The 20,152-nt window shown below is 40.5% G+C and overlaps 1 protein-coding gene across 4 annotated transcripts in view; it reads right to left on the minus strand.

The window, feature by feature from the left end:
- BBS9 (Bardet-Biedl syndrome 9) overlaps positions 1 to 17,605 on the minus strand; it is a 446,238-nt gene extending 428,633 nt beyond the window's left edge. For 2 of the 4 annotated variants that reach the window (XM_043873466.1, XM_043873465.1), the window contains exon 1: positions 16,854 to 17,602. The gene's annotated coding sequence lies outside the window, so the exon portion shown is untranslated. Of the gene's footprint in view, positions 1 to 16,853 lie in introns of all 4 variants that reach the window. The other 2 variants (XM_043873464.1, XM_043873468.1) reach the window with 2 other exon arrangements.
- Between the last annotated feature and the right edge of the window lie 2,547 nt (positions 17,606 to 20,152).

Consider the following 20,152-nt stretch of genomic DNA (forward strand, 5'->3'; position numbering starts at 1 on the left):
GACATTTATCTAAATAAGATACACAAATGGACAACAAGTATCTGAAACAACACTCAACATCACTAATCATTAGAAAGATGCAAGCCAAAACCACAATGAGATACCACCTCACATCCATTAGGATGGCTATTACCAAAAATAATAAGTGTTAGCAATGATGTAGAGTAATCAAACCCTTGTGCACTGTTGGTAAGAATGTAAAATGATGCTGCCACTGTGAAAATAGTATGGTGTTTTCTCAAAAAATTAAAAATTGAAATTACCATTTGATCCAGCAATTCCACTTCTGGGAATACAGCCAAATGAACTGAAAGCTAGTTCCCGAAGAGATATTTGTACAACCATGGTCATGGCTCAGTGGTAAAGAATCCACCTGCAATGCAGGATACCTAAGAGATGCAGGTCCAATCCCTGGATAGGGAAGATCCCCTGGAGGAGGGCATGGCAACCCACTCCAGTATTATTGCCTGGAGAATCCCATGGACAGAGGAGCCTGGTGGGCTACAGTCCATAGGGTCACAAAGAGTTGGACATGACTGAAGTGACTAAGCACGTAGACACACATATGTTTATAGCAGCATTATTCACAAGAGCCAAAGGTAGAAACAAACCATCTGACAATTGGCAGATAAGTGGATAATCAAAATTTAGTATATACCTACAATGGAATTGTTTTTGGTGGAGCAGCACTCTTTTTTGTTGAAGTATAGTTTACAATGTTGTGTTAGTTTCTGGTGCATAGCAAAGTGATTCAGTTGTGTGTGGGTGTGTGTGTATGTGTGTGTGTGTAGTTTCCATTATGGTTCAGTACAGGATATTGAATATAGTTCCCTGTGCTACACAGTAGGACCTTGTTGTTTATCTATCTTATATATAGTAGTATGTATCTGTTAATCTCAGCCTCCTAATTTATCTTTACCCCCACCTCCCCTTTCCCTTTAGTTTAGAAAACAAACATGGTTTTCTATGTCTGTGAGTCTGTTTCTGTTTCATAAGCAAGTTCATTTGTGTCATATTTTAGACTCCATATACAAGTGCTATCATATTTGCCTTTCTCTGACATTTTATTTAGCATGATAATCTCTAGGTCCACGCATGTTGCTTCAGATGGCATTATTTCATTCTTTTTATGACTGAGTAGTATTCCACTGTGAGAGAGAGAGAGAGTGTGTGTGTGTGTGTATAACCTACATCTTCTTTATCCATTCATCTACTGATGGACATTTAGGTTGCTTCCATATTTTGTGTGTGTGTGTGTGTGTGTGTGTGTGTTCAGTCTCATCCTATTCTTTGTGACCTCTTCTTTGAGACCTCATAGACTGTACCCCACCAGGCTCCTCTGTCCATGGAATTCTCCAGGCAAGAATACTGAAGCGGGTTGCCATTCCCTTCTTCAGGGGATCTTCCTGACCCAGGGATTGAACCCAGGTCCCCAGGATTGCAGAAGATTCTTAACTATCTGAGGGAAGCCCAGAAGTCCTAAGAGATTGCCCTTTCCTTTACTTCATTATTTTTTTGTTGAAGTATAGGTGAGTTCCAATATTAAATTAGTTTCAGGTATATAGCACAGTGATTCAATATTTTTATAGATTATATTCCACTAAGAGTTATTACAAAGGGATTTCCCTGGTGATCCAGTGGTTAAGACTCTGTGCTTCCCAGTGCAGGAGGCGTGAGTTTGATCCCTTGTCATGGAACTAAGATTCCACATGCTACAAGCACAACCCCCCACCACCCCCCAAAAAAAAAAAAAATGCTTTTACAAGATAATGACTATAATTCCCTGTGCTGTACAACTTATCCCTGTTGCTTATCTACCTTTTTAACTTTTTATTGGATTATAGTTGATTTACAAAAAGGTTGCATTTTAAATAATTTCATTTCTGTAACATTTTCAAAATTACAAAATTAAGCTGATGGAGAACAGATCAGTGGTTGCCAAGGTTAAGAGAGAGTATGACTTTAAAGGATTAACGCAAAGGAATTTCTTTGAGGTGATGAAAAAGTTCTAGAACCAGACTTTGGTGGTGGTTCCATGGCATAAATTTTATTTCTTAAAACTGTATTCCTACAAAAAAAAAAAAGTGTATGTAATATAAAACATGGTGAGGTTGAAATAAGATCTGTAATTTAGTTATAGTACTAAATAGAGTATAGTTGCTGTTGTTCAGTCACCCAGTCATGTCCGACTCTTTGCGACCCTATGGACTGTAGCACTCCAGGCATGCCTGTCCCCCCCATCTCCCAAAGTCTGCCCATTGCATTGGTGCTGTCAGCCATCTCATCTTCTGATGCCCTCTTCTCCTTCTGTCCTCAATCTTTCCCAGCATCAAGGACTTCTCCAATGAGTCGGCTGTTCGCATCAGTTCAGTTCAGTTCAGTTCAGTTCAGTTCAGTTCAGTCACTCAGTCGTGTCCGACTCTTTGCGACCCCATGAATCACAGCACACCAGGCCTCCCTGTCCATCACAAACTCCCGGAGCTTACTCAAATTCATGCCCATCAAGTCGGTAATGCCATCCAGCCATCTCATCCTCTGTCGTCCCCTTCTCAGATGACCAAAATACTGGAGTTTCAGCTTCAACATCAGTTCTTCAAATGAGTATTCAGGATTGATGTCCCTTAAGATTGACTGGTTTGATCTCCCTGCTGTCCAAGAAACTCTCAGGAGTCTTCTCCAGCACCACAGTTCAAAGGCGTCAGTCCTTCGGCAGTCACCATCCACAGTGATTTGAGAGCTCAAGAAGAGGAAACCTGTCACTACTTCCACCTTTTGCCCTTCTATTTGCCAGGAAGTAATGGAGCCAGATTCCATTATCTTAATTTTTTTCAATATTTAGTTTTAAGCTGGCTCTTTCATTCTCCTCCTTCACCCTCATCAAGAGGCTTTTTAGTTCTTCTTAGCTTTCTGCCTATTTGAGGTTGTTGCTGTTTCTCCCACCTATCTTGATTCCAGCTTGTAACTCATCCAGCCAGGTATTTCTCACGATGTGCTCAGCATATAGATTAAACAAACAGGGTGACAGCAGACAGCCCTGCCATACTCCTTTCTCAATCTTGAACCAATCAATTGTTCCAAGCAGGGTTCTAATTGTTGATTCTTGACCCACATACAGGTTTATCAGGAGAGAGGTAAGATGCTCTGGTAGGCTCATCTCTTTAAGAGCTTTCCTCAGTTTATTATGATCCACACAGTTAAAGGCTTTGGCGTAGTCAATCAAACAGAGGTAGGTGTTTTTCTGGACTTTCCTAGCTTTCTCTATGATCCAGCAAACGTTGGCAATTTTATCTCTGGTTTTTCTTCCTTTTCTAAACCCAGCTTGGACATCTGGAAGTTCTTGGTTCACATAATGCTGAAGCCTAGCATGCAAGATTTTAAGCATGACCTTACTAGCATGGAAAATGAGTGCAATTGTCCAATGATTAGCACATTCTTTAGTACTACTCTTCTTGGAATTGGGATGAGGATTGACCTTTTCCAGTCCTGTGGCCACTTCTAGGTCTTCCAGATTTGTTGACATATTGAATGCAGCACCTTGATGGCATCATCCTTTAGGGTTTTGAATAGTTCTACTAGAATTCCATCGTATCCACTAGCTTTATTAACAGCAATGCTTCCTAAGATCCACCTGACTTCACTCTCCAGAATGTCTGGCTCTGGGTGAGTGACCACACCATCGTAGTAATCCAATTCACTAAGATCTTTTTTGTACAGTTCTTCTATGTATTCTTTCCGTCTCTTCTTGATCTTTTCAGTAATTGGGGGAAAGACTAGAGAGTTCTTTAGGAAAATTGGAGATATCAAGGGAACATCTTGCCCAAAGATGGGCACAATAAAGGACAGAAACAGTGGGGACCTAGCAGACACTGGAGAGATCACGAAGAGATGGAAAGAATACACAGAAGAACTGTGTATTACACAAAAGATCTTAAAGAACAGTATTACCATGATGGTCTTGGATGGCCCTACATGGCATAGCTCAATATTTATTGTACTAATGTCAATTTAATGGCTTTGATAATTGTACTTTATCACTGGGAAACCACTATTTTTGCAGCTTCTATGTGATCATAAAATCCTTTCAAAGTGACAATTTTAAAGAAACAACAAGTCCATGTAAGGCCCTCTCTTTATGTTAAAAAAGAAAGTAGTCAGGTAAAGGCAAGGTGTTCATGAAAGTTAAGCAAAAACACCTAGCAGGTAAATAAACTTATCATGAGTTTTAACATGTGGGAGAGTTTCTGAAAAACCATCTATATCACCTGTTATTAATAATAGCACTATGTAAAACCATACAGATTGCCAGATGACTAAACTTCAAATCTCATAGCAAATATTCAAAACCATAATAAACACTTCTATTATACTTTTATTGGATTTTTTAATTTGAGAAGGATGTAACAGTACTTAATAAATGCCATGTATTCCCATTACACACTCGAGATACATTGGAAAATTTTAACACATCGTACCATTGGACTGCCACAATAAAAACACATCATTCTCTTGCAGCCCAGGGCAGAATACCACCCCAATTCAACAGTATTCACTAGGAGGTCTCACAGCAGTCAGAATATAGTCATCGTCATGACTATGACTTATTACTTAAGAGGACAAAAAGCATAATCAGGAAAGGCGAAAAGTGTATTTTACCTGTAGTGTGACTATAAACACACATGACTGCATCAGATGAAAATACCTATTATGTGAACATGGCCTTAAAACCTTTGTTAGTGAACAAATTTTTTCAGCTTGCTAGAATAAAGGTGGGGGGGGGGAGGAATCTCCAATATGAAAAACTAACTCTCCAACACTGTGTGTAAATGGAACTGTTCTACACCAAGCAGTAATTTCTCATGGACTTCTATCATAAAATTGAATATCTATTCCTATTAACAAAGTACAACTGGCAACATTTAGTTCCTTCCTGTTTCTCCTGCTCTATCAATTTCTCCTTAGTCACCTACCACTTCATTAGCTTCTGAAAGTCCTCCTTTTCTAGATTATTTAGCTTTGCTACCCCAAGTGTAGTCCCTGGACTAGCAGGTCAGCATCACCCAAGATGAAACTGTGAAAACTGAGAATCCCAACTCTACCCCAAGTGATTCACATGCACCTTAAAGTTTGAAAAACACTAGTTGAAATGATACCTGATAGCCTATGTGGATGTTTTCTCATAGCAATGCTCTACTTCTCTTCCTTTTTCCTGTGACCCCTGCCACTAGTTATCTTTCAAAAGTTCAGAAAAAAAAAGACTCACTTTTAAAATCAAGAGCCTCCACAGCTAGAAGGAACTGATCAATCAGCTAGTCTTCTCATTCTACAGGTATATGACTCCCCTAAGTCCAGTTCAGTTCAGTAGCTCAGTCATGTCCGACTCTTTGCGACCCCATGGACCAGAGTACTCCAGGTCTCCCTGTCCATCACCAACTCCCAGAGTTTACCCAACTCATGTCCATTGAGTCAGTGATGCCATCCAACCATCTCATCCTCTGTCATCCCCTTCTCCTCCTGCCTTCAATCTTTCCCAGCATCATGGTCTTTTCAAATGAGTCAGCTCTTTGCATCAGGTGGCCAAAGTATTGAAGCTTCAGCTTCAACATCAGTCCTTCCAATGAATACTCAGGACTGATCTCCTTTAGGATGGACTGGTTGGATCTCCTTGCAGTCCAAGAGACTCTCAAGAGTCTTCTCCAACACCACAGTTTCAAAGCATCAATTCTTCGGCGCTCAGTTTTCTTTACAGTCCAACTCTCACATCCATACATGACTACTGGAGAAACCATAGCCTTGACTAGACAGACCTTTGTTGGCAAAATAATGTCTCTGCTTTTTAATAAGCTAGGTTGGTCTAGGGTGGTTATAACTTTGCTTCCAAAGAGTAAGCATCTTTTAATTTCATGGCTGCAGTCACCATCTGCAGTGATTTTGGAGCCCAAAAAAATAAAGTCAGCCACTTTCCACTGTTTCCTCATCTATTTGCCATGAAGTGATAGGACCAGATGCCATGATCTTAGTTTTCTGAATGTTGAGCTTTAAGCCAACTTTTTCACTCTCCTCTTTCACTTTCATCAAGAGGCTCTTTAGTTCTTCTTCACTTTCTGCCATAAGGGTGGTGTCATCTGCATATCTGAGGTTACTGATATTTCTCCTGGCAATCTTGATTCCAGCTTGTGCTTCCTCCAGCCCAGTATTTCTCATGATGTACTCTGCATATAAGTTAAATAAGCAGGGTGACAATATACAGCCTTGATGTATTCCTTTCCCAATTTAGAACCAGTCTGTTGTTCCATGTCCAGTTCTAACTGTTGCTTCCTGACCTGCATACAGATTTCTCAGGAGGCAGGTCAGGTGGTCTGTCATTCCCATCTCTTGACGAATTTTCCACAGTTTGTTGTAATCCACACAGTCAAAGGCTTTGGCATAGTCAATAAAGCAGAAATAGATGTTTTTTCTGGAACTCTCTTGCTTTTTCGATGATCCAATGGATGTTAGCAATTTGATCTCTGGTTCCTCTGCCTTTTCTAAAATCAGTTTGAACATCTGGAAGTTCATGGTTCATGTATTGCTGAAGCCTGGCTTGGAGAATTTTGAGCATTACTTTACTAGCATGTGAGATGAGTGCAACTGTGCAGTAGTTTGAGCATTCCTTGGCATTACCTTTCTTTGGGATTGGAATGAAAACTGACCTTTTCCAGTCCTGTGGCCACTGCTGAGTTTTCCAAATTTGCTCACATATTGAGTGCAGCACTTTCACAGCATCATCTTTCAGGATTTGAAGTAGCTCAACTGGAATTCCATCACCTCCACTAGCTTTGTTCATAGTGATGCTTCCTAAGGCCTACTTGACTTCACTTTCCAGAATGTCTGGCTCTAGGTGAGTGATCACACCATCGTGATTATCTGGGTCATGAAGATCTTTTTTTGTACAGTTCCTCTGTGTATTCTTGCCACCTCTTCTTAATATCTTCTGCTTCTGTTAGGTCCATGCTATTTCTGTCCTTTATTGAGCCTATCTTTGCATGAAATGTTCCCTTGGTATCTCTAATTTTCTTGAAGAGATCTCTAGTCTTTCCCATTCTATTGTTTTCCTCTATTTCTTTGCACTGATCACTGAGGAAGGCTTTCTTATCTCTCCTTGCTACTCTTTGGAACTCTGCATTCAAATAGGTATATCTTTCCTTTTCTCCTAGGCTTTTCGCTTCTCTTCTTTTCACAGCTATTTGTAAGGCCTCCTCAGACAGCCATTTTGCCTTTTTGCATTTCTTTTCCTTGGGGATAGTCTTGATCCCTATCTAGATTACAGAGCTAATAGCAGAAGCATTTCTGCATACCCTCTCCAGATCTCTAGACCTGGTCTTGTTAGGTTGTCACTGCCTGCAATTTAATATCCAAAACACTGAAAAAGCATGGGTCAGTAGAGAGGGTTTTTTTGTTTTGCTTTGTTCTAATTTTTAAAAGGGGGGGAGGGGTGTTATTTTTAAACCTAGGTCCAACAAATGGCTCTTCTTCACAAGACCACAGCTACTTCATTTCAGACCAACTTACCTTCATACCAGGACAAAACATAAGTTAATACATAGGGAGCATGCACAGTCAGTCGTGTCTGACTCTCTGTGACCCCATGGACTGTAGCCCACCAGGCTCCTCTGTCCATGGAATTTTCCAGGCAAGAATACTGGAGTGGGCTGTCATTTCCTTTTCCAAAGGATCTTCCCCACCCAGGGATCAAACCCATGTCTCCTGCTTGCCAGTCGTATTCTTTAATACTGTGCCACCTGGGAAGCCCTAATATATAACAGAACGGCATGAATTAACATTACATCAAAATTCAGCACACTGGTTCGCCCATGACCCAGGTGTTATCACTCACCATTGTGGACAATCAACTGCTGAATAGGTCTAACATCTTTAAAAAATTAATGAACAATAGGGAAACTAACAATTTGGACTGATGGTCAGTAGCATGTCTCCCAGTGCCTCTCTTTTCAATTTCAAAGGCAGAAGCAGAGAAAGGTGCACTGCCACTCCCAAGAAAATAAGAAAACACAAACCTTCATTTGTGCTAAATTTTTACATCATTAATTTCCTTTTCTCAAAAATTGGTGTATTTTTACACGATAGCTTAGGCTGCAGGACAAAAGATTTCAAAGGGGAATTCCTTTCCACTTTGGCTTCATAGACTGGACAGCAAGTCTGAACAACCGTAGGTTGCTAGATATCCCTACTTATCTGCAAAAAAAAAAAAAAATGCTAATCTTTTGGCTTGAAAAATAAAACACACCTATGAAAAATTTCCCTTTGCACATATCAGCTGTGTTCCTAATAAGCTTATACATAATCATTTTTATTGCTCATTCACTCAGTCATTTCAGTCGTGTCCGACTCTAGAACCCTATGGCCTATAGCCCACCAGGCTCCTCTGCTCATGGGGAGTCTCCAGACAAGAATACTGGAGAGAGTTGCCATGCCCCACCCCAAGCAATCTTTCTGACTCAGGGATCAAACCCACGTCTCTTTGCATCTCCTGCATTGGCAGGGAGGTTCTTCACCACTAGCATCACCTACTTGCTCTTAAATATAAGTCTTACAGACTCCAGAGCACATTGATATCTAATGAAACTCTGATGAAATCTTGTGATAATACAGGTATTTCTCCCACAACCATATGTTCTACAACTTAAAGTTTCAGAGAATTCCACTTTCGGCATGACATGTGAGAAGTTCCATGGGCCCACTTCCCAGTGAAACTCTGAAAATTATTTTTTTAAATAATCATTTAACATCTCTAGAAGTTGTCCTAGGAGCTTACAGCAAATAAAGAAACACTAAAAATCTAAAACTCAGTAAGAACAGTAAGAGTCTGTAATATTTAAACTAACACTCCTTCCTCCATAGTCCTAGTTCAGCAAGACAGTATTGCATGCCAGACTGGTACGGCCAAGAACCCTCTCCCCACAGCTCCCAATCAGAAAACCATTTTCCCAGGAGGAGCAGGGCGTCAGCATTATTTGTCCTGCTGCCACCTATCTGTTGCTGACTACAGAAGAAATTGAAAATCTGAACAGACTTATAAAGAGTAGAAAGACTGAAGTAGTAACCAAAAAACCAGCTACAAAAAAAGACCAGGCTCAAAGAAAGGGAGGAAAGACTAGGCTCAGTCGGTAAATTCCACCAAAGGTTTTTTAAAAGTTTAACACCAATTGTTCACTAATCTCTCCAAAAATAAAACAGGAGGGATCACTTCCCAACTCATTCTATGAAGCTAGTGTTACACTGATAACAAAACTAGACAAATACAAGAAAAGAAAACTATAGACCAGTGTCTCTTACAAATGTATATGTAAAAATCTTCAACACAACACCAGCAATGTGAATCAAACAATATATTATTAGAATTAAACACCATGGCCAAGTGTAATTTACCCCCAGGAATGCAATGTTAGTTTAACATCCAAAATTAATTTAAAAAATATACCAAACTGTTGCAGGAAGGGGGACCCCTTCCAGGGCCCGAAACTGGGCTCTTGTCTAACACTCGGAAATGAATTGTCCGAGGAGACACATGCTGACAAAGCAAGAGATTTTATTGGGAAAGGGCACCCGGGTGGAGAGCAGTAGGTAAGGGAACCCAGCAGAACTGCTCTGCGTGGCTCGCAGTCTTGGGTTTTATGGTGATAGGATTAGTTTCCGGGTGGTCTTTGGCCAATCATTCTAATTCAGAGTCTTTCCTGGTGGCCCACGCATCGCTCAGCCAAGATGGATGCTAGCAAGAGGGATTCTGGGAAGTGGACGGACAGGTAGTGTCTCCTCTCGATCTTTCCCGAACTCTTCGGCTGGTGGTGGCCTATTAGTTCTGTATTCCTTATCAGGATCTCCTGCCATAAAACAACTCATGCAAATGGTTACTATGGTGCCTGGCCAGGGTGGGCGGTTTCAATCAGTGTGCTTCCCCTAACAACTCCCCCCTGAGAGACTTCATACTCAAGATGCTTCTTGGGAATTGGGGCGGAGGTCTCTTTCTTCTGTAACTTCTTCCTGCTGTGCCTGGGCGTAGGCCTGCCTAGCAGAGCAGAAGTCTCTCTCTACCTGATCTAAGTTGGGGTGTTCCACATCTGAAACCAGCTTTTACTCTTGTAATAACAGCAACTTAGTTTGAAACTGTCAGAGCACCTCTCAGAGGTAAAATAGACAGGGGCCAAACAGGAGACCTAACAGGATGGTCATCACTGGTCCCCAGAAACAGGAGGCACTGCTGGGATGATTGGCTGGTGGTCAAGCAACAGAGTTGTAGTTGTTAGGGGAAGCACACTGATTGAAACCGCCCACCCTGGCCAGGCACCATAGTAACCATTTGCATGAGTTGTTTTATGGCAGGAGATCCTGATAAGGAATACAGAACTAATAGGCCACCACCAGCCGGAAGAGTTCGGGAAAGATCGAGAGGAGACACTACCTGTCCGTCCACTTCCCAGAATCCCTCTTGCTAGCATCCATCTTGGCTGAGCGATGCGTGGGCCACCAGGAAAGACTCTGAATTAGAATGATTGGCCAAAGACCACCCGGAAACTAATCCTATCACCATAAAACCCAAGACTGCGAGCCACGCAGAGCAGTTCTGCTGGGTTCCCTTACCTACTGCTCTCCACCCGGGTGCCCTTTCCCAATAAAATCTCTTGCTTTGTCAGCATGTGTCTCCTCGGACAATTCATTTCCGAGTGTTAGACAAGAGCCCAGTTTCGGGCCCTGGAAGGGGTCCCCCTTCCTGCAACAAAACCAGTAAAGTAAAAGTAAAAAACCACCTTATCATACTGTCAGGTAGTTAGAATAGGAAACAGGAGTCCAAAATGGCGGTCGCTTTTTAAAGACAAGGAAGGGAAAAGCCCATGAAAATAGAACAGAGGAAGATCCAAGGACCAGAGTGAGGACCTCAGGTAGAAGAAACTGCACTCCCAGCTAGCCCAAATTACATAAAGCAGGCCCAGGGGGGTAGGAAAAGACATATAAAAAGAGGAGCCAAAGCGCTCTCGCGCTCCCTCCCTCCCTCTCCTGTGCGCTGGCGCGCTCCCCCATTCTCTTTTCTTCCTGTCTTTGGGTCGGTATGCCATTCTGCCTTTGGGTCGGTATGCCATTCTGCCTTGAGGATGGATTCTCCTGCTATTTGCTAGATAAAATAGAGCTGTAACACGGAGCTGAAACACTGATTTGTCTAAGAGCTATAACACGGTCTGTTGGAGACCTGAGAGCTATAACACGGTCTATCCAAGACGCAAGAGCTGTGAGGTGCTGAGGGCTTTAATGTCCATCACTCCAAATCTTTGTTGTGACAAGACAGAACCAAGGAGAATACACTCGCCTGACAATATCAACAGAGTCAGAAAAAGCATTTGACAAAATCCAAAACTCTTTAATTGTAAAAACTCTTGATGGAAGAAATTTTCACATATGAGATATGGGGAAGTCATTCTGGCTTATATATAATTTAATTTAAACTTTACATGAACTACAGCAGCCTGTCGAATAGCCTGTCTTATAGCCTGTCAAATATGCATGGTACATCTGCTTGAACCATTAAAGAAAAGAGTGCATTTAAAAATCAAAATGGAGTAACTGTGATTCAGACATCCAAAATGGAGCCAGATGGCCATAGTGGATGTATTTTATTCATGTTACTGCATCACTGAGAACTTAGATTATCTGAACTGTATCAAACTCAATGATACATGCAGCAGTTTTCAAAACAATATCTGCTAACAGCTACCTTATAATCTCAAAAGTCTTTCCTCACAACTCTGCAACTATTTCAAACCCCAATAAATCCTAGCTTAATAAGCATCCTTTCAAGTTCCAGTCCTAATTCTCGACAAACAACTTATGTAACTTTGTGGTTATAAAGTTGTACAAATCTTGTTCTTGAATCTGTGTCTCCCAGGCTGTGGCCCTCAGTCTGACTCAAATAAAGCTCTTCTATTCTCATTATAGATTGTTTATTGATTATTAGCACCTATGTTTTCAACATACTAGGAATAGAAAGGAACTTCTTCAAACAGAAAGAGAACACTCACATGCAAAACTCATAGTTTATACCATACTTAATGGTGAATGACTGGATGCTTTCTACCTAATATCAGACACAAGTCTAGGATGTCCTTCTTAACCACTTCATTTGACTATTATACTGGAGGCTGAAAATTAGCCAATTGAGTGGGAAAAAATTAAAGGCTTCCAGATTGGAAAGGAAGAAGTAAAACTATCTTTACTCACAGATGACATGAACTTGTATATAGAAAATCCTCAAGAATTCAGTAAAAACAAACAAACAAACAAAAACTATTAGAGCTAATAAACAATTCAGCAAGGTTGAAGGATACAATATCAACATACAGAAATCAACTGTATTTCTATGTCCTGGCAATGAACAATCCGAAAATAAGAAACAACTGCATTTACAATAGCATCCAAAGAATTAAACACTTGGGAATAAAAGTAACAAATTATATATAAAATATATACTCTGAAAACTACAAAATATAGTCAAAAGAAATAAAAGATCTAAACAGGAAAACACACCATGTTGATGGTTCTGAAGCCTTAACGTTATTAAGATGGCAATACTTCCCTAATTGATCTCCACATTTAGTGCAATCCCTACCAGATTTCCATGGCTTCTTTGTACAAATTGACAGGCTTCTGCTGAAATTCTTATAGAATGACCAGGGACTCAGAATGGCCAAAAAAATCTTTTAAAAGAACAAAACTGGAGAACTCATATTTCTCCCATTACAAAAATTACTACAAAGCAACAGGAATCAGGACAGTATGAGTAGACATAGACATATGAGTAGACATAGACAAATAAGAAAGAACTGAGAGTCCAGAAATAAACTCATGCTTATAGGAGCCTTACTCATAATACCCAAAAGGTGGAAATGACCCAATTGCCTACAAATTAATGAATATATAAACACAAAGTAGCATAGCCAAACAGTGAATATCAGTCAATGATGAAAGGAATGAAGTAACTAACATATGCTGCAACACAGATGAAACTTGAAAACATTACTTCAAGAGAAAGAAGCCAATCACAAAAGACAACATATTATATGATTCCATTTATATAAAATGTACAGAATACACAAATCCATAGAGACAAAGTAAGTTGGTGGTTTCTCAGGTTTGAAGGAGAGGAGAAGACAGGAAAGTTATAAGTACACGGTATAAGGTTTCTTTCTGAGGTGATAAAAATATTCTAAGATTTACTCTCGTGCAACTGATGGTTGCACATATCTGTGAACAGATGAAAAAAACTGAATTGTATACATTAAATAGTTTAATTGTATGGCATGTGCATTATATTTCAATAAAGCTGCTATTTTTTAAAGAGTAAATAGTGATGAACATATGGGGGACTGCTTTACTATTATTTATGCTTTTATTTATGTTTAAAATTTCCCATAATAAAAAATAATAAAATAATATTTTACTCTTTTTAATAATTAAGTACCTTTATTTTTACTTTTCATTTTCTAAAATGTTTTATTTTTTATTTGGCTGCACTGGATCTTACTTGGGGCACATAGGATCTTTGAACTTCATTGCAGCATGTGGGATCTTTACTTGCAGCGTGTGGGATCCAGTTCCCTGACCAGGGATCGAACCCAGGCCTCCTGCATTGGAAGCTTGGAGTCCTGGTCACTGGATCAAAAGGAAGTCCCAAAGTTTCACCTTTTTAAAAGTAGGATACTCCTGTATTTTGGCCACATTTACCACTCTATCAGAACAACAACAGGTTGGCAAATTAAATTCAGAAGATTAGCAAAATAAATTCTACCCTTTCTCCTAGAAGGACATCCTACCCCATTGAGAGAGAAAAAAATTAACCATAAATTAAAACTCATATAAGATGCTAATTCATTTTCCAAGTTCAAAAACATACAGGTCTTGACTTTAACATATTAAGGTAAGCAGTTGGATGGCAGAGGTCTATTACTGGCAGGAAAGGAAGAAGGAAGAAACAATGGTAATAAGGCATTTTCAGCCATGAAATCTGGCTTTTTTTGTTATAAAAACAAATTTAAAATATTCCAAATGACAATAGTTCAATATGCAGAAATTGATTTTAATTTTATTTAATTAATTGTCTTCAATAAAAGTAAGAAATAAGAATTTGCATTTTATCCGCTATTCATTCAGTGTTGATTTCCAGCTCCTTAATAATTTTCTATTTTTTGTCTGTTGTGCTTAGTCACTTAGTCATGTTCGACTCTTTGCAACCCTCTAGACTGTAGCCCACCAGGCTCCTCTGTCCACGAGATTCTTCAGGCTAGAATTTTTGAATGGGCTGCCATTTTCCTCCTCCTGGGGATATTCCTGACCCAGGGATAGAACCTGCATCTCCTTTGTATCCTGCATTGTAGGCGGATTCTTTACCCATTGAGTTATCAGGGAAGCCCTTTTCTGTTTTTTAAATAAATGTAAAATAAAAACCAAATATCAGGTTTTTCATGGCTATCATCTCCCTTCACTAGAAAAGAAAATAATAGCTAACATTTACTAAGCATTTACCAAGGCTCCAGGTACCATTCTAAGTGATTTGCAAGTATTCTAATCTTCACAACAAAACTACAAAGTAAACCATAGATACTATTTTATAGGTATTCTTGAACAAAGAGAGGTTAAGAAACCTGCCCAAGTGATCACAACTATGAATAGCAAGAAGTTGGAAGTAACACCCAAAACCAGACTATTTACTTATAAAAAAGGGCAGCCACCTCACAACAGTTAAAAAGCTATAACTCTGTTAACATTACTTCTAATCACTGTGAGTTCAGACCTCAGGAAAGTATCTCCCATATTTAGTTAAAATTTTAAAGGATGATTAGAAAACAATAATTAGAAGGTTTTAACAGATGCATATTATAAATAGCCACAAAAGACTGATCTCTTAGACCTTAATAGAATATTAAACAAGAACTCATCTCTTTATCCCTTAACCTCCAGAAATTCTCTTCCACGCTTCTCACTTTCTTTTTTGTTTTTAATACTTATATATATGTTATCTCCCACACCAAGTTTACTCAGATTTAGTTTTCATTCAAGACGTGGGTGTTTTAATACCTCATTTGCTTAGTCCTAAAATATGGAAGGATGGCTAGATGAACAACAGCTGTGGCAATAATAACCCCAAGAATCTTCTGGAAGGAACACGTGGGTGAGATGGCAGATGCTGAAATTAGGAGGCTAAGACATTGACACTGTTGCTTTTCATTTCAGGAGCTTTATTTTCTCCAGGTCATGCTAGTGCTGCCTCGAATTTTGGAAAACATTGGTCAGGTCTTCCAGTCCAGGCAAGATGACAAATGCACAGAGTTAGAAGAATGTTGCTTTTGAAGACAATATTATAGACTCAATGCTAAAATTTTAATAAAAGCCACAAAAGATGAAAGAGCACAGGAGAGGGAGTTGGACAGACCTCAACTGTATGACCTTAAACAAGTTCCTCTTCCTCTAGATTCCCAGTTGTTCTGGGAAGATGGGAGAATAAAATAGCCTAATACATGTAACTACTTAGCCCACTGCCCAATCCATAGGAAGCACTCAATAAATGTCAGATAAGAGTCAGTAGTAACCTTGCAGTAGTAATAACAGTAGTGCTGGTGGTGGTTATGATATGTTCTGAGCAAGACAAAACTACAAATGTGAATGCGAACGTCCCCTCTGGAACGAAGATTTAAACTGCAGTTGAAAAGAATGACAGTAACTTTTCATTAATCAGCAAGAATGCTTTGTGTTTCAATGATTTTTGAGAAATTCCTTATCCTGAGGGATAAGATTTGCTACAAACTTCAAAAGTTGCAAAGCTTTAAAAATTACTATATCCTATTGATACTGGATTTTTTTTGCCCCTTCAAAGAAGGTTTCCATCCAGAAGTCTCACCAAAAACATGTGTGTGGTTGTAATTTAAGAACAATTACTCATAATTACACAAAATGAAAAATTCCTTAAACTTATAACTTGTAAATCATTTGCAGAATTTACAAAGTTTCTTTTATATATTATTCTAAATAATATTTCAATCTATTCACCAAAAAATCTTCAACAAATACTCTGTTTACGTATTTGCAGCAAATACGGAAAGAGGTTAGAAAAATTTCTCCCTCTCTGAAAACTCACAGACTTTAGCTAAGACTCATCCTTTTCCCTCCAGCATCCTCAACTTGTGGATGTCTGTGATATGGTTTCATTTTTAAAGTAAAAGTGAGATGATGTGGGGCAGGCAGGCGGGAAAGATCTTTAAAATTGGAGTCAATTGCAGGGCATTGAACTGGGGAAGAGAGAGAGTTCACTTCAGTTCATCTAAACTGCTGTGGTCTGCAATGTAAAGGGAGGAGAAGGAATAATCCTACTGCAAGAAGGAATTAAGGGGTATTAGTACACGCATCCTACTTCAGTCACAGGCTGGGAACTGCTTTGACCATTTGTTCAGGAGACTTGAAGTGTCACAGGAGAATGCTTGTGCACCATGTGACACTCCTGAATGGAATCTTTAAAAATTCGTATCACCCTTTCTCGACATGTTCACAGGGTCACACACACACACACATTGTTCTGGTTGTTTTCTTTTGAATGCAAACATATTCCATAAGAAACCTGTTATCCTCTATCTCCCAAAGCCATTACATGGCATCAGAGAATCAATCTGATAAAACACACACACACACACACACACACACACACACACACACATATATATGTATATATATATATATATATATATATATAATAAAATAAAAATAAAACACGGAAAGGGCATTCATGAATGCGATGTTTAATTCTAGACATACTTTCTTACCTGATGCTGAATCAGGTGGGTCCTGCCCCACCGTCCTTCGCGGTCTCTACAGCTTTCCCTTTAAGAATGTCTGCCAGGGTCCCAGGGCTGGAACGACGAGCAAGATCGGACGTCGCAGAGAAAAGCAATCCTTACTACTCCTTCTCCTTCTCCTGATCCAACTTGTCCCACGACCCAGGCAAAGAGAGCGTCTCACCAGGTAGCACCACCAGTTCCACGGAGTTGGAGTGATCCCATCAAGTAGCTCTCCCGCATCCTCTCTCTGTCACCCTCAGAGACGAGCAGGAAAAACGGCATCAGTCCCGTGGCAGAGATCACGCAGGAGAGAACAGAGGAAAGTAATGCTGCTCACAAAGAGGAGGAAATGATGAAGGAGGCAGTGAGTGGGATGTAGCAGAAAAAGGACCGCAGCGGCGGAAGGGACACCTCCCGATTCAAGCCTAACTCCAAGCCATCTTCGCCCTGTTGTCATAGCACTTTACAACGAACGCTTCTGCGCAAGTCAGATCGCTGAGTCCCAATGCCTTCTGGGGGTTGTAGTCCTGAGTGTCTCCGGAGCGCGGAAGACGGAGAATTTTTCCTGATTGTTGGAATCAAATTTCTACTGGGCGGGGCTGGAGCGAACCATTGCCTACTCCTCGTTAGCGGTGAAACAGAATTAATTCGATTCCGGTTTTCTGTTCTCAGACAGACTTGGAAGCCGGTTCTGAGGAAATCCGCCTCCCGCCTCTGGCGCGGACGAAGCCACACCCCCCAAACCAGGCTCCGTCCCCGCCGCCCGAGGGTGGGGCTTTCCCCGGAGGCGTGGCTAGGGCGGGGCTCGGGTGCGGCGGGGCTCGGGTGCGGCGGGGCGGGGCGAGGTGGGGCTGGGGGCGGGGTCCCAGTAGGTTTCAGGGCAGGAGCATCAGAGGCCCTGGCCACCCAGCGACCTCTTCTCTTGAACTGGTAGGCGCAGGAGGCCGCGTCCATGGAAGAAGCAGCCGTGGCGAGGGTGAGCGCAAGTGTGTGCGCCCTGGTGGCTGGGGTGCTGCTGGCCCAGTACATGTTCACCTTAAAAAGGAAGGAATACGTACTGTGCGTATTCTGGAACTCCCCAGAATTTTCTGCTCGATAACAACCCTGGAAAAACACTACCTGATTTCTTTCCTTGGTTCTCCTCTTCTTGATTCTGCAGACCAACTTCTTCCTGCAACGCGATTACATTTCCTTTGTTTGTAAATCACAGCTTCCAAAGCCCTATGTCATTTTTCTTGACTGTATTTGAATGTCTTAAAAGGCATCATATAGTCACTCATTGGCCCAGATAACTTCCACTGTCGCGGAATGCAAGTGTGTGTGCCTTTAGCACGTGTCCAACTCTTTGTGACCCCATGAGCTGTAGGCTGCCGGGTTCATCTGTACATGGAATTTCCCAGGCAAGAATATTGGAGTGGGTTGCCATTTCCTTCTCCAGAGGATCTTTCAGACCCAGGGATTGAACCCGGGTGTCCTGCAGTGCAGGCAGATAGGCCAGACCCAAATGTCAGAGCTCAGAGCAGAGAAAGTTTTATTACAACGCTATTCAAGGAGAATGGGGCAAAGATGCTTAAAAAAAAGATAAAACAAAAAAAACCCTGTATGCCTCGAAATGTTTCAGCAAAACGCAATTTTAAAGGCAAAGTTGGGGGAGGTGTCCCAAGGTATGTGATCAGCTCCGGTGCAATGGGGACTTGGGCTCATGATAATCAAGTAGTTAATTTCTAACATTTTGTGGCAGTTTTTAGCATCTGAATAACTCAGGGGAAAAAGAAAAAAGAAAAACTCAGGAAATATGCGTAAGATACTATTATCTGAGTACTTCAAACAGGAGCTTTGGCAGAGGATATGGGGGAGAAAGCTATCCTGGGAAGGCCCCATAAGGTCATGATCAGTTACACATGAATGGCTAAATCTACGTTCATTCAACAATTCTTATTGGTTTCATTGTTAGAAGAAAAGATAATTTCCAAGTTCCAGGGCATATGTCAGTATAATTTCAGATGTCTATGCATGGCTTCTGTGTGTTTGTATTTTCCTGAATAAATTTGAAGAAGTTCTTCATGTTTTGTGTTATTAACAGTTTGAATATTTTGGCAAGTATTTCCCTTATGCTGTTATTTTTACTTCCTCTGCAGTTTCTTCCATTATTTCAATGCTGAAAAAAATTATATATCACATACAGTTTCAAAGCACAACCTAGTTAAGCACCTAACACTTTTGCATCTTAGTTCTGGAGAAGGAAATGGCAACCCACTCCAGTACTCTTGCCTGGAAAATCCCATGGACAGAGGAGCCTGGTAGGTTACAGTCCAATGGGTCGAAAAGAGTGGGACATGACTGAGCAACTTCACTTTCACTTTCCATGACCTACTAGTTGCTTTCTTGTGCAAGTCACTGAGCACTCTGGGCCTCTTTATCACTAAATATAGATGATACACATGGGTGGTAACAGCACTTGTTATAATTTTTTTAATTAAATGATCTATTATACTATTAAGAGCTTGGTTCAACGACCACATAAAGAGTGCATAGTATATACTGGCTTTTCATTTCCAGAACCCAAATCTTGTCCGAATTCAATATATTACACCGACTATACGTTGCATGGATCATCGAAAAAGCAAGAGAGTTCCAGAAAAACGTCTACTTCTGCTTTATTGACTACACCAAAGCCTTTGACTGTGTGGATCACAACAGACTGTGGGAAATTCTTAGAAAGATGGGAATACCATACCACCTTACCTGCCTCCTGAAAAATCTGTATGCTGGTCAAGAAGCAACAGTTAGAACTGGACATGGAACAACAGACTGGTTCCAAATTGGGAAAGGAGTACATCAAGGCTGTATAGTGTCACCCTGCTTATTTAACTTATATGCAGAGTACATCATGAGAAATGCCAGACTGCACAAGCTGGAATCAAGATTGCTAGGAGAAATATCAGTAACCTCAGATACACAGATGACACCACCTTATGCAGAAAGCGAAGATCTAAAGAGCCTCTTGATGAAAGGAGAGTGAAAAAGTTGGCTTAAAACTCAACATTCAGAAAACTAAGATCATGGCATCTGGTCTCATCGCTTCATGGCAAATAGGTGGGGAAACAGTAGCTGACTTTATTTCGGGGGGCTCCAGAATCATTGCAGATGGTGACTGCAGCCATGAAATTAAAAGATGCTTGCTCCTTGGAAGAAAAGCTATGACCAACCTAGACAGCATATTAAAAAGCAGAGACATTACTTTGCCAACAAAGGTCTATCTAGTCAAAGCTATGGTTTTTCCA

The sequence above is a fragment of the Cervus elaphus genome, chromosome 18 (assembly GCF_910594005.1).
Source record: "Cervus elaphus chromosome 18, mCerEla1.1, whole genome shotgun sequence".
NCBI classification, from domain to species: Eukaryota; Metazoa; Chordata; class Mammalia; order Artiodactyla; family Cervidae; genus Cervus; species Cervus elaphus.